Source organism: Chiloscyllium plagiosum, chromosome 20 (assembly GCF_004010195.1).
Source record: "Chiloscyllium plagiosum isolate BGI_BamShark_2017 chromosome 20, ASM401019v2, whole genome shotgun sequence".
NCBI classification, from domain to species: Eukaryota; Metazoa; Chordata; class Chondrichthyes; order Orectolobiformes; family Hemiscylliidae; genus Chiloscyllium; species Chiloscyllium plagiosum.
The window spans coordinates 31,843,754-31,859,296 of record NC_057729.1 but is presented as its reverse complement, the minus strand read 5'-3'; the positions used below and the strand labels follow the sequence as shown (position 1 = coordinate 31,859,296).

The 15,543-nt window shown below is 38.1% G+C and overlaps 1 protein-coding gene across 2 annotated transcripts in view; it reads right to left on the bottom strand.

The window, feature by feature from the left end:
• The window catches only part of LOC122560140 (phosphoprotein associated with glycosphingolipid-enriched microdomains 1-like), a 107,014-nt gene extending 92,876 nt beyond the window's left edge, over nt 1-14,138 (bottom strand). For both annotated transcript variants that reach the window (XM_043710432.1, XM_043710433.1), the window contains exon 1: nt 13,810-14,138. The gene's annotated coding sequence lies outside the window, so the exon portion shown is untranslated. The remainder of the gene's footprint in view (nt 1-13,809) is intronic.
• Nucleotides 14,139-15,543: the final 1,405 nt, after the last annotated feature.

The window sequence follows — 15,543 nt, the reverse complement described above, 5'->3', positions numbered from 1 at the left end:
ACGGAGCAAAAGAAAGAACAAGTTTCAGCCATGATCACAATGAATGGTGGAGCAAGCTCAAAGAAGCTGAATGGCTCACTCTTGTTCCTAAACTTCATTGTTAACTCTTTCAGCTGCACAAATGATATACGATTCCCTGATGCCTCTTTAATGACTGTACCTTTCCTATTAAAAGTCCAGCATCCATCACCTGGTGCCCTTTACCAAAGGTGCCAATGTGCTTGAAAAGGACCAACAAAGAATATCAAATTAATTTGCATAAAATTCTTCTGTTTGGTAAGAATAGCACATTAACATGTTGCAAATTGCACTTCTGATTTGCATCATCTCCTTTACAGAAGTTGATGACGACTATTATAGTGAGTTGCCTTCTACTCCTGATAAAACTATTCTATCTTATATACATCGTTAGACTCCCGTGGACCTGACTGTAGGGTTAATTTCTTTGGTAAGATAGGAAATGGAGTCTTCAGGCATCTATACATCAGCACTTCTGACATGGATAAGCCACACAATGGATAGAGGTGTGGTGGTAATTTAGCAACATTGTATAAAAGTCAGCATTTTTCTGCAAAAGTCACTTAGCTGTTCAGACCCCAGGTTTGGCTTCCCCATTTGACAGCTGGTACCTTAGAGAACTTATGACATGTTCAATACCAGAAATAGCTGCAAAACGGTTAAAGCACTTGTTAACAAACAGTGGGCTATTATCGGTCACATCCAGGTCAAGGATCCCTACTGTAGTGACTATTTCATGCAAGACACTAACCACTCCATTAGTAGTGGGAGCTGATAATATTTTCACCTCTATCCTCTCTGTAAAATAATCAACAGCCATATGATAAGACCTTTGGTCAAATGTAAGTAGGTCTGTTCCCAAGTTCCGGTGGGAAAAGTGTTAGGTATGAGTGGCACACTCTGCTCAAGTTTGTGAATAATGCAAATTATTAACAATGTTTCATCAGTCATGGTCTATTATCTGTTAAAATACATCCAACCTGTATCAGGTTTAAAATTAGTGAGATGTCTATTGACTTAAATACCTTCTTGTCAAAATATTTGGGTTCGATTCCCCAGGAATACTTTCAGCTTTTCTTCTGTTGTCACTTGACCAACCTTAATAACTTCTTGTGGGAATAACTATTTCACATTTTGCTGTGCTTGAAGATTTCTTCAAAGCTCACTGCAATTTGCACCACTCCTCACTATGTTATATGATGGATCCTCACCACCAATCAAGTTGGTGAAAGATTTTGAAAAAGGTCCTGAATGGTGTTGTGTGGCATAGAAAGAAAACACTTGATAGTCCATTGACAAGCAGGTCAATATGTAGTTTATAACATTAATAGCAATCAAGTTCAAATTATATTGTAAGATATAAAATTCTGAGGGAGATCTAGATGATAGGACTTCAATCTCCTTCAATAAGATCGTGCCCAACCCCTTTTTATTTCTTCCTATTTCTTTGATTAGTACTCTATCCTACCATGAATTACTGACACTTGCTCAGCAAGCCATGATCCAGTCTGAGTTCTCCTCTCGTGCCCAGGGATATTCACTACTCTCCTGCAGCCCAGAATGGGAGTTGCCTTCAATCATAACAGTGGAGAATTTGGTTTTCCTTTCTCACTGCTACATGGGATGTTGTTCTTGTTAGTAATGTTGTCCATCCTTAAATTTCCTTTACTAGATTACTTGGTCAGTTCAGAGCATGGTTAAAAGACAACTACATTGCTGTGGGTCTCCAGTCACATGTGAGTCAGACTAGGTAAGGACAGTGGATTTCTCTACCTAAGGGGCAATAGTGAGCTAGATGGGTTTTTATAATTGATAATAGTTTGTTAGCTTTATGTTCCAGATTTATTGATTGAATTCAAATTCCATTTGCTAATATGGTGGGATTTGGATCCATGTACCCAGAGCATTCCCAGAGTCCCTGGATTACTAATCTAGTGACATTACCCCTTCACCAGTGCCTCAGCCTCAAGATCCAGTGCTGGTCTCCCACCTATCTCTGTTTGAGATTATCATATTGGGTGGTACATAATGTACTCCTTAGCATTAACCTTTTCTCAGGGCAATACCTTAGGCAACAATTACCTTCCAAACTGAAAGTGAAATCAGTCCCAAAAGTCTCCCACTGATGTACCATTAACAAAATCATTCTCTGCGCAATTCCAATATTAATTTATAACAAAAGGATAAATGTCTGGAAAACTCAGCAGGTCTGGCAGCTTCTGTGGAGAAAAATCAGAGATAACATTTCGAGTTCAGTGGCTGAAGAAGTTTCACTGGATCCAAAATGTTAACTCTGATTTCTCTCCACAGATGCTGCCTGACTTGTTGAGATTTTCCAGCAATTCCTGATTTTGTTTCTAATTTCCAGTATCCACAGTTCTTTTAGTTTTCAGTTTATAATTCACATTTTCTCTAAATTTTGCATTCTAAATAGGAATCTTAAACAGCAATCTATTAGGAGACCCAATAGACTAGGTCAAATACAAGAACTTCATGAACCGCGTAGCTGTTTTACTTGACCCAAGATTTAAAATGGACCTGAGGGGCAACTTTTTCACACAGTGGGTGGTTTGTAAGTGGAATAAACAGCCAGAGGAAGTGGTAGATGCAGGTACAGTTGTAAATTTTAAAAGACATTTAGATAAGTACATGAATAAGAAATGTTTGGAGGGATATGGGCCTAGTGAAGGCATGTGGGACTAGTTTAGTTTGGGAAATGGTTGACATGGACTGATTGGAACGAAAATTCTGTTTCATCCTGTATTACTTTCACATCTCACTTAATTCCCCACGCAGAAATTTCCTTACAGAAATTCATGTTATGGCACAGAAGACTAATTTTAATATTTACAAATGGCAAGCAAACCTTAAAATAATAGGCCATGAGAGATTCTCCTTTACTGAACCAGGCATAGAAAGGGGTTCAGCAAATAATTCGGGCTGACACTTCAGAAATTGCTGCATGATTGGAAGTGCCAACTTTCTCATGAGGCATACTCCGTTGGCCTGCTCAGTTAGAACTGAAGGCTCCATAGTACCATTTGGGAAAAAACAGCTAATTTTCCTAGTGTCTTGGTCAATATATTGTTTTCAGCCAACATCACCAAAATAAACTGGTCATTCATCACATTACCGCATGAAGAATCTTATTGTCCACTTGTTATGTTCACCTTCTCAACAATAACTGCATTTTATATTTATGAATTGTAGGTAAAGTGATTTGGAACATCTTGAGAAATTACAGCATACTTCATACATTCAGGTTCTGCTTTACAAAGAGGTATAGGTGCCCTCTGATTCATGTTAACAGTTTACAGAAAACAATAGTTATATGGCTTAACTTATTTTCTCAATTTTTCACAAAGAATACTTGTTCAATAGCATTAAAAGGAAAGAGCTGCTTCAGTGGCCAAACACAATAGCCCCATGAATGCTGGGAAGCTTCACTCAGCTGCCATAAAGTTGTTAGGATGAAATCTTTGATCCTACCTCAAAATTTTGAAACAGGTCATTGATGAGCAAGGAATGATGCCTCTGTCACTTTGTTGCTTCTTATGGATTAGTTCAGTTGGGACACTGCAATTCCGTTCTGTTCCATAATTGATCTGATCCATGTTCAAAGGGTAAGAATCTTTGGAGATAGTTTAACATCACCCTCATCATAATTGTTTCCCTCACCATAATTGCTTTCTACCCTGAGTCGGGATTTTTCACTGAGTTCAGCGAGGGACTTCACCCTAAATTCCACTCCTCAATCTAAAATATTTTGCTCTATACCAGACTTTTACCTCTACTGCTGTGCTGCAGGTCCCTACAAAGTGGCACTATAATAGATCTGCTAGCATTATAAATAAGAGATGCTAAAGCAGTGTTGTCCACTAGGTTAGCCACAACCGATATGTGGCTGATTGGGAATCCAGATGTGGATAACAGTATCTCTGATCAGTAAATAATAAAATTCAATAAAGCATATTGTAGAAGGTGAGGGGGAGGTGGTGGTGGTAGTGTTGAGTGCTAAACAAGGTATAAGAAAGGATTTCACGTTATATTCCACGACAGATGAAAGCATAGTCATCAACAGTGTGATGAAGAGGGGGAAACACACAAGAGGCCAAAGTCAGAAGAAGGCAGAGCTTATGAAGATGTAAGAGAATTTAAAGAGTGGAATGAATTTAAATACGAGGACGGTCATTTTAAACTAGGGTAAAGTTTGACCCAGGAGATCATTACAATAGTCAAGCCTGGGGATGATAGAGGCATGAATAAGGGTATCAGTAGCAGATGAGCTGAAGCAGCAATGGAAGTGTTTAATGTTATGCTGTGCAAGTAGATGGATATTTGTGATAGTAAGGATATGGGGTCACGAGGATTTAAATCAATCTGGTACAGTCTGAAACAGTGACTAGGTATGCGCTGGAATCAGTTAGAAGGATACGACTTCATGCTCGGGAGCAAAAATTGTGGTTTTGATCTTCCCAACATTTAGCTGCAACAACATACAGTTCTTGCAATACTGGATGTCAAAGTCAACAGTCTGACAACACGGAGGCAGTGACGGGATCAAGAAATATAATGGAGAGGTAAAGCTGGGTGTTTTTGGCATACATAGGAGCTTCAGTGGTGCAAAGTGTTATCACAGAATCCTAACAGCATGGAAATAGACAATTTGGCCCAACAAGTCCACACCAACCCTCCGAAGAGTATCCCTCCCAGATCCATTACCCTACCCTACTACTTAACATTTCACCTGACAAATTAGTGGCAAAATCTTTATGGAATAGTTAGATTTAGAGAATTCAAAAATATAAATCTTTTTACTTGGTGTAACTAAAATAAAACAAATTGCCATCTGCATTTATAATATTTTTTGTAATTTTCTAGTGAGGCAACTTATATGAATTATCAGTCAAAAATTGCTTTAGGAATTAATTTAATGATGTCTCTTCTTAGTTTGACTTGCCAGTCTAGGTGTTTTAATATTTTTGTATTATAAAATTGCTGAATGTTGAACATCGCACCAAGAGAAACTGGGCACCAGAGAGCCAAGTGATCAGGTCAAGTAATTCCATGTCTCTCAAACTAATCTAAAGGCTGCGAAATGAACAGTGCAGATACCAAGAAGGACATATAAAATGGAATGGTTAAATCCAGTGTCAATTTACTGACACAAAGAGAAATAAAGAGATAGAAAGATTGGATTAGGGAGCAGAAAAATAAAATAACTGAGAAGTTTATTTCTGTTTCAGTTTCTAGATTTTTAAAAGCTCCTATCGGTAATTAGGACCTGAAGAAGAAAAGTTACTTTTCTAATAGTTAGCTTCCAGTGTTAGAATTGTAATAATTAGCTGTTATATTGATAAGAGTCAAAGACTAAAATAGACAAGAATTAATCTTCAGTGGCAAATTTAGTTCATATCCACCATACAAATACAGCAATTCTATTCAAAGAGTTGCCATGGTGAACCAGACACCAAGATGCAGTTTTTACAATGCTAAATTACAACGCAGAATTCCAACAGCAACATTTTGATATCTATGTTCAACTACACACTTGCACCTCACCAGAAATTGCTGCAACATTTGCATTTAACAACAGCAAGTGCTATAAGCATAGCAACCATTTTGACAATAAATTATGAGCCAGTATCCCATAATTAGGTGCAAGAGTGAAAATATTTGTTATTTGTTCTTGGATTAAAACTTGAGTGATCTGCCACTGAAAACTACCAGTCATATCTACAGTTAATTTAGTGAACACGTAGGTGAACTGGTCTCTAAAACTAAAAGTTTTATGTCCAGAGGGAAAAAAAAGCATGACTATTATTGTTCTTTGAAAACACATCTTCTATGAGACCATTGTGAAGACTGGCACTTTTAGACTTGCTATAAATATAACCAAGCCTCTTTATTAGTTATATAATCTTCAGAACACAGTGCACTAGCACTATTGATTGCATACATTTTGTTTGACAACTGGAAGCCAAGGCATTATTAAGAAGACAACTGAAAGGAAATAGCTTCTTTAAAATGGGAGATGGTACAAAATCAGATAGACTCATTGAAAATAAAATTTGTCATAATTTTAGCTGTTGAAGCAGTTAATTTTCAGTACCAGAAAGTTTTGTTGGTAATAATTAACACTAGCCTATCTTTAACATAGTATTTAGATAATTCAATCTTCAACTTATTTATCTAATGAGAATGGAATAATTGATTCTCATTAAAACAAATTCATATGATTGCATTCTTTCATCATCACAATAATCATTGGCCAAAATCAGTTTCACGTTGTATCCAACTAAAAACATAAACCTTACTTAGCATTGATTGCTCTCATTCACCATCTCTATTTTGACTGACCTAGTTGATTAGACTGCACTTCTGTAAAATCATTAGTTGATACTAAAAGTGACAAACCATCATCCACTAGAATGAATGCAAAGCAAATGCCTTTATATAGATAAAACATTAACTCTTTACAACATTCATAACTCAGCCAATATTTTAATAGTGTGTTTTTTTGTGAAGGAAACATAAATGAATACTGGAAGATGATTTACTTATGAAATAAAATACTAAATGCCCTGCTGCAGTAATTCATTTTAAAATACAAGAAAGAATACAAGATAATATACCATTGTCTCACAAGCCAATTCAACTTTTCAACTCTAACTATTTCTGAAATCTAACAAAGATGTTATTGTAAACTCTGTAAAGCTTCAAATGGCAACTATTAGCTTCTTGCATACTACTAAACATTTACTGATCACTCTCATGGTCTTCACAAGGCCAGCTTAAATTATAATATGACTACAGATTACCAATTTGTTTAAAATGAGATCCTGAACCATGCCCTATGAGCCTAAATCTTTTGTGAACTCAGACCCAAATGACATTTTCTTATTAATAATCTAAAACTTCTATCAATAAATGACTGTCACCAATGAACAGTAGAACTGAGTCCTTATTCAATGGGAAAGCAGAGAAGAGGATGTAGCCAGAAAAAGCTCAGACACATTATTTTCCTGGACAGAAGAAGAAAGCATTCTTGTAATCTGCACAATTTACCCTGATGAAGCCAAATAAAATTTTATGAATGTCAAAATTTAAAACTATAGAAATATTACCATCTTGACAATAGGAATCTTTACTACAAGTAATTTTGAGCCAGGCATTGTATCTTAATGAAAAAAGGTGATAGGATAAGTATTTGGAAAGAAAGTATCACAGAATTTGAGGAAGGGCAGGCAAGAATTAGAAAAGATAAGCTCTAGTTGATGAGCTGACACCAGCTCTAGTTGATGAGCTGACACCAGCTCAGGAATGATAGGCTGACATAATATTTTGCAAATAAACAATCTTCAAAAATATGTGCTAATGCAATGGATTTCAACATGAAATTCTTCGCCGAATATCCCATTCATTGTGAATCAACATGTTTTAAAATTGTTGATGGACCTAAGCATTACTTCAGACACAGATAATATCTACACTTCAATGTTAAATCACACTGGTTTTCTCATGATGAAGCTCACAAAAATACACCTGTTTCCATTAAACTACACAGATGAAAATTTATTTCAAATTATGACTTACTGAATATATCTTTTGCTGTAGGAAGAAATTCTACCAAATCTAAGATTGTGTTAATTTTTAGTGCAGCATAAATGTTTTTCAGTGTTATCAAGTCATAGGGTCATGGAGATGTACAGCTCAGAAACAGACCCTTCTATCTAACTCATCCATACCAACCAGGTATCTAACCTAATCTGGTCCCATTTGCCAGCACCTGGCCCATATCCCTCTAAACCCTTGCTATTCGTATATCCATCCAGATGCCTTTTAAATGTTGTTATTGTACCTGCTTCCACCATTTCCTCTGCCAGTTCATTCCATACATGCACCATCCTCTGTGTGAAAAAGTTGCCCATTAGGTCCCTTTTAAATTTTTTCCATCTCATTCTAAACCTAAGCCCTCTAGGTTTGGACTCTCCCAACCCAGGAAAAAGATCTTGTCTATTTGCCCTATCCATGCCCCTCATGTTTTTATAAATCTCTATAAGTCACCCCTCAGCCTCTGATACTCCAGGGAAAACAACCCCGAATCATTCAGCTCAAGCCATCCAACCCTGGAAACTTCCTTGTAAATCTTTGCTGAATCCTTTCAAGTTTCACAACACCCTTTCAATATGTATAAACAAAATAAATTTCTGTAACAATTTTAAGAAGGCACAATGAAAATAAGCCCTAGTCCAGAACTGATATGGATGATGATTTTATAAAAATGTTTAAAAGATTTGTTTCTGGCATTTCACTCTGCTGTTGTAATGATGACACCAACTTGGTTAAAATGCCACTTGTTAAAGAGAGGAAGGTTATATAAAACTGTTCATCTGTCATATCACCAACAGTAATTTCTAGTCCTCAATGGGGAAATCTATGGTAAGGATTTAATGATAAGATTTTGTAAAATTCTATAAGAAAAGTATTTTAGTTAGTGGAATGGTGAAGTATGAAGTTGAAGCACTAATTCTTATTTTGTTCCTAAAATCTACTCTGGCTTCTGCCTAGTCCATCCGTATGGAAATGCAACTGAGATTAGCAACTCAGTAGCACCACCAGTGACAGTAATTTCACTCTTGTCTGCTTCTTGTTAATAATTTTAAGAGCCAGACTAGAACTGACCTGTAAGTAGACCATAGAAGAAAGTGGTCTAAAGAGAGAAAGTGAGGGTATAAAAAAAAGAGTCTGACATTCTCTAGAAAGAAACTTAAATAATTGTCTCAAAACAAGTTTTTTTCTCAATATCCCAGAGGTATGGCAGACCTAAATGTAAATGCAGTTTCAACTCTACAACAGTTAGAAGTTATATACTGTATTAGTAATAAATATAAATTAATGGACCTAAAATTAAACTGCAGTATATGAATTTGAATAAGACTGCCTTTAAATAGCATAGTTAAAAATCACACAACACCAGGTTATAGCCCAACAGGTTTAATTGGAAGCACTAGCTTTCGGAGCGACGCTCCTTCATCAGGTTATTTACCTCCGAAAGCTAGTGCTTCCAATTAAACCTGTTGGGCTATAACCTGGTGTTGTGTGATTTTTAACTTTGTACACCCCAGTCCAACACCGGCATCTCCAAATCATTTAAATAACATGACCTCAAAAGCTTCACAACAAATAATTTAATGATTCAAGTAATAATTGCATGCCAGTTTATGAACAAAAACAGTGACCTGATTTTGATTAGATTAGATTACAGTGTGGAAACAGGCCCTTCGGCCCAACAAGTCCACATCGACCCGCCAAAGCGTAACCCACCCATACCCCTACATTTACCCCTTACCTAACACTACGGGCAATTTAGCATGGCCAATTCACCTGACCTGCAGATCTTTGGACTGTGGGAGGAAACCGGAGCACCCGGAGGAAACCCACGCAGACACGGGGAGAACGTGCAAACTCCACACAGTCAGTCGCCTGAGGCGGGAATTGAACCCGGGTCTCTGGGGCAGCATGCAAACCACTGTGCCACCGTTTTTAATGAATTGGTTAATGCCTTTGCTGACATACCTGAAGCAGAATTTCAGTGGAAAGCTCAAATACATCAGAAAACCATACTTTGCCTTCAAGGCTGCAAAGCTTCAAAACCAAACAGTTCAGCTTTCAGGCACCTTCCTATATTCTGTCTGTGTTAGAGAACACTTTTCATTCTTTAAATTGAACTGAAATGTACTTATTTCCATAGTATTTTCAGATGTATACCAATTATACTCCACATTCAGATTCCAATATTTGTCATATTTTTCTCCTACATTTGTAAAATTAAGGTAGCCAACTGTTAGAGTGAGATAAACATGATACAATTTTAATATTCTTAGTTGCTTTAATTCCAAATATTCTTGGACTGAAATCTGCTCTTCATTCTCATGCTCTGCAGTAACATATCAAAGTAGCAAAGTGAGTTTAACAGTCTGTGTGCAATTTGTGTCATCTTGGAATGAATGTAAAAACTATCTTCAAAGTGAATAGTGCATGAAAGACAATCTCACTCCCTTGAAACTGACCTGCTTTTGCATCTCTGTCCTTCTAAATCAAGGCTTATTTTCCTATAGATATGAATCATTGATGTTTAAGCCCTCAAAACAGCTTGTGCATTTCTTTTAGAAAAGAGAAGGCTGTTGGCTAACCTAATAGAAAACTTTATGATTATGAAAAGGTTTGAAAAGGTAGATGTAAGAAAGGTGATTTCATTTGCAAAAGATTCTAAGACTCAAATATAAGATTACTACTAATAAGTCAGATACAATATACCAGATTTAGATTTGGCCATTATATACAGATGCATTAAGGATGAGTTAAATAATGAGGGAGATACAATTATAATATTTTACAGTGTAAGATGATAGTGTTGGAATCAATTGTAAAGGCAGTAGTAACAAGACATTTGGAAAGTCCAAACGCAATCCATCAGATTCAGCATGGTTTTTATGAAGGGTAAATCATGTTTGACTAATTTGCTACAGTTCTTTGAAGATCAAACTAACAAAGTGGATAATAGGTGTTCTGTAGATGTGGTATAGCTGGATTTTCAGAAGGCATTTGATAAGGCGTCACACAAAAGGTTAATGCACAATGTGAGATCACATTGGATTAAGATTAATATATTTGCTTGGAAAGAGATTGGCTAACCAACAGAAAGCAGAGAGTCAGGATAAATGGGTGTTTTTCTGGTTGGCAAGCTATGACTAATGGGGTGTCACAGTGCTCAGGTCACATGCCCCAACTGTTAACAATTTATATTAATGATTTAGATGCAGGGATAGAATGAGTCATTGCCAAATTTGCAGATGATAGTAAAATAGGTGGGAAGGTAAATTGCAAATGGATATGGATAGATTAAGTGAACAGGTCAAAATTTGGGAGATGGAGTTTAAAATAGATAAGTGTGAGGTTATCTAATTTGGTTTGAAGAATAAAAAATGCAAATTATCTCAATGGAAAGATACTTCAAAATGCTTTAGTGCAAATGGATCTGGGTGTCTGCATGCAGAAATTGCAGAAAGTTTAACATACAGGCAATAAAGAGGAAAAAATCAAATCTGGTGTTTATTGCTTAAGGAATGGAGTATAAAAGAAGGGAAGTGTTATTGTAATTATAACAGGCATAAGTAAGATCACATCTGGAGTACCATGTACAGTTTTGGCTCTTTTCCTTGAGGAAGGATGTAATCACATTGGAGGAAGTTCAGAGGAGGTTCACTAGATTAATTTCAAAAATGAAAGGCTTGTTTTACAAAGAGAAATTGAGCTGTTTAGGCCCATAATCACTAACGTTTAGATGGACTAGAAGAGGTACATAAGATTCTGAAGGGGATTGACAAAGTAAATGTAAAGCAGATATTTCCCTTTGTGGGATGATCTAGAATGAGAGGCCTTAGGAAAAGGAGAGCAAATTTAAAACATTGATGACGAGGAATTACTTCTGTCAAACAGTAGCAAGTCTGTGGAATTAATTACACTCGAGTGTAGTGGATGCTGGGACACTGAACATGTTTAAGGAGGAGATAGACAAAGATTTCTAATTAATAACAGGTTAAAAGGTTACAGGAAAGTCAAGTTGAGGCTGAAATAAGATCAGCTATGATGGTATGAAATAGCAGAACAGGCTAGAGGGGCTGAATGGCCTACTTCTGCTTCTAGTTCTTATGTTCTTCTGAAGTCCAGTGAGAGGAGATCCTTTCTGTCTAAACACCAGCACAGCCCAGTTTGGTCGAATGGCTAGTTCTGAAGAAGGGTCACTGGACCTCAAAGTTAACTCTGTTTTCTCTTGACAGATGCTGCCAGCCCTGCTGAGTTTCTCCAGCAGTTTGTGTTTTTTGTTTCAGATATTCAGGATTAGGACAGGATTTATACAATTAAAAGTAGGGCCTTGGGTAGTTTTGTAGAACAGAGAGACCTAGGGCTTCAGTGTTTTGAAGTTTGTGACAGGGTGGTTAAGAAGGAGTTTAGCACACTCGCCTTCATTGCTCAGACCTTTGAGTATAGGAGTTGGGATTTCATATTGAGGTTGTACAGGATGTTGGTAAGGCCTCTTCTAGACTTCTGTACCCAGTTCTGGTCACCCTGCTATAGGAAGGATATTATTAAGCTTGAGAGGGGTAAAATAAAATTACCAGGATGTTGCTGGGAATAGAGGTTTTGAGTTGTACAGAGGGGCTAGATAGGTTGAAACTTTTTACACTGGAGTGTAGGAGGTTGAGGGGTGACCTTATGGAGGAAAATCTTGATGAATATGGATAAGGTGAATTGCAGATGGCTTTTCTCTGTGGTGGGGGAGTTCAAGACGAGGAGGCATATTTTTAAAGTGAAAGGAGGAAGATTTAAAATAGACACAAAGGGTAACGTTTAGATACAGAGGGTAGTTTGTGTGTGGAAGTAAATTCCAGAGGAAGTGATGGATGTGGGTACGGTTAGAACGTTTAAAAAGTATTTGGATAAATGCAAGAATAGGAAAGGTTTGGAGAGATAGGAGGTGAGCACAGGCAGGTGGGACTAGTTTTGTTTGGGGTTATGGTTGGCATGGTTAGATGGAAGGGTCTGTTTCCAAGCAAATGACTCTATGACTTTGTTGGCAGTTCTTTGTTTTATTACATTGGTCTGTTCCTTTGTTATGAATCATATATAGTTTTTATTGTGGTCCTTCGATTTTCTTCAATTAAATGGAAATTAACATTTTCCAATCTCAAATAACTGAAATGAATAACTTGATCTGTAACTGCATTCAATAACACAGAAGCGGAAACTATTATTCAGTAGTCAACACCTGATTGTTTGTTTTAAAAAGGCCAGTTATAAATAGACGGAGTGAACAATACATGAAGGAACAACTATACTGAAGAGGAACAGTATCACCAGAAAACAGCTGCAGATGAAAACGCTAAGAATTGTTGATCGTCGACATCAATGTGATGCTGCGATTGCAACAGTTTTATTAACACTTCAAAGCCGAGCAAACGGGACAATTTCACGTTCGAGAGTTTCCTCAGATTTTACGAGAATACGCGAGAAAAATCAGTTTTGAGATTCACATGAAGCAGCTTCTGCCGGCGGGCAGTCACCTTTAAATCGTATAGTGTGGTTGTTGAGCACTCTGACAAGAATGTCTGCCTTACTGCATTCATTAGGAGCACACTTTGCATATATTTGCATAAAATAAGTTCTCTTTCATATCCAAACTGAAATAGTTATTTCAAAACTGCATCTTTTAAAAGATGCTATCTATCCATATACATATATATATATATATGAACAGAATGGGATATCTGGCCCTCTTAAAACACACACCATTAAACGAGAAATGAATTATTACACAATCACAGAGTCATACTTTATGGAAATAGACCCTTTGGTCCAGCCAGTCCATGCCGACCATGTTCTGGATTAGTGGTGCTGGAAGAGCACAGCAGTTCAGGCAGCATCCGAGTTGCAGTACAATCGATGTTTCGGGCAAAAGCCCTTCATCAGGAATAAAGGCAGAGAGACTGAAGGGTGGGGAGATAAGCTAGAGGACCACGTTCCCAGCTCAACTGTTGGGATATTTCACCAAAACAGTTCGCTGACAGATAGCATGGAATTAGCTCCTCGTAATACATCAAAGGGTTAACAGGTTGAAAACTTCATCTCTCAGTTCAAAGTCTAAAACAATTCTCTTACGAAGACAATGCGACTGTTAGCAAACTGGGTCATCGCAATACATACAAGACTGATAAACTGAATACTCACAAAAAGAAGTTATGCCAGAGTGATGAACCGCCTCTTGATGTCAGTGTTATAAACCTTTCACTTTCCCTTAAGTGAATACTTTTAGTGCGAGAGCATTGTCCGGCATTAGTTCCAACACATTTATTGCTTCGCATTCTCAAGTCATGGAGTAAACAACGCAATTACAACGCTCGGGGAGAGTAATGATCACTTCATGCTGTACGGATGTTCACCTTACAGCTGGTGTATTCACTCATCTTTCAGTAAATGGGACTCATGAACTCTGCCTGGGATGACTTGTGATGAAGCCTCGCCGCAGCAGAGAGAAAACTGTAGCGTCCCCTACAGTGATTTCAATCAGCCAAGACTCAATTGTTCAGAGCAGCCGCATCTAATGTAGGTCTGCTGGCGGTTTGTTAACCCGCCCTTTCAAATGGCGAGGGGATGTTTTCACTGTGATCAGTTTTTACCACACTGCACGGAAATATTGAAAAAAATATATCAAATTGCATAACTCTAGAGCCATTTAAAAGACAAACAAGTGCCTGTAACACAATGGCTAATGCGCTTGGAGACAGACACAAGCCATACACGCAATCTGTACCCTTCCCATTCGACAACTTATAGCCTGTTACCCTAAGGGATTGAACCTTGTTTCATCACTGGCCCGCTAGAACATTGAGTGGCTGAAAGAGTTTAGAATAAAAGGCAATCATACCTGCTGTAATTCGGATTCATAAAATAGAACACAAAAAAACTCCTGAAAAAAACCCAACAACCCAGGCACTATCTGTGGAATGAACCAATTTATGTTTCAGGTAGATGATCTTTCATCAGAACTCTGTGGAAGAAAGAGTTGCAGTTAGATAAAAGACGTGACATGTCTCTATAAAACCATGGCCAAACCCTTACCACCTGGCGCCTGGAGGAAGAATGACTCATATTCCGCCTTGGGACCCTGCAACCACAGGGTTAAATGTGGATTTCAACAGTTTCCTCATTTCCCCTCCCCTCACATTATCACAATCCCAGGCCTCCAACTTGGCACAGCCCTTCTGACTTGTCCACCACCTTTCCCATCTATCCACTTCAGCCTCTCCCCCCCAACCCTGACCTATATCAGCCTGCGCCTGAGCTCCATCTCTGTCTACCTTGACTACCTCTGTCCTCTTTAGTCCAGGAACTCCCCACCTACGTTTGGGATACCACCCACGTCCTTCACTTCCTCCAAGATTTTCATTTCCCTGACCCCCATCTTCACCTTGAGCATCTAGTCCCTGTACACATTGATCTGCCACGAAAAAAGGTCACCAAGCCCTCTGTTTCTTCCCCTCACGCCGTTCCAACCAGTACCCTTCCACCGACACCCTCATCCGCTTTGCTGAACTGGTCCTCACCCTCAACAACTTCTCTTTCCAATTCTCCCACTTCCTCCAAACCAAAGGAATAGCCACGGGCACCCGCATGGGACCCAGCTATGCCTGCCTCTTTGTCAGGTACGTGGAACAGTCCATCTTCCGCAGTTACAGCGGCACCACCCCCACACCTGTTTCTCCGCTATATAACTAACTGTATTGTGCTATCATGAGGAGATTGAACAGTTCATCAACTTTTACCAACACCTTCCACCCTGACCTCAAATTCACCTGGACCATCTCAGACACCTCCCTCCCTTTCCTGGACCTCTTCATCACCATCTCTAGCAACCGATCATACACAGACATCTACTACAATCCCACTTAGGCTATACGTCCT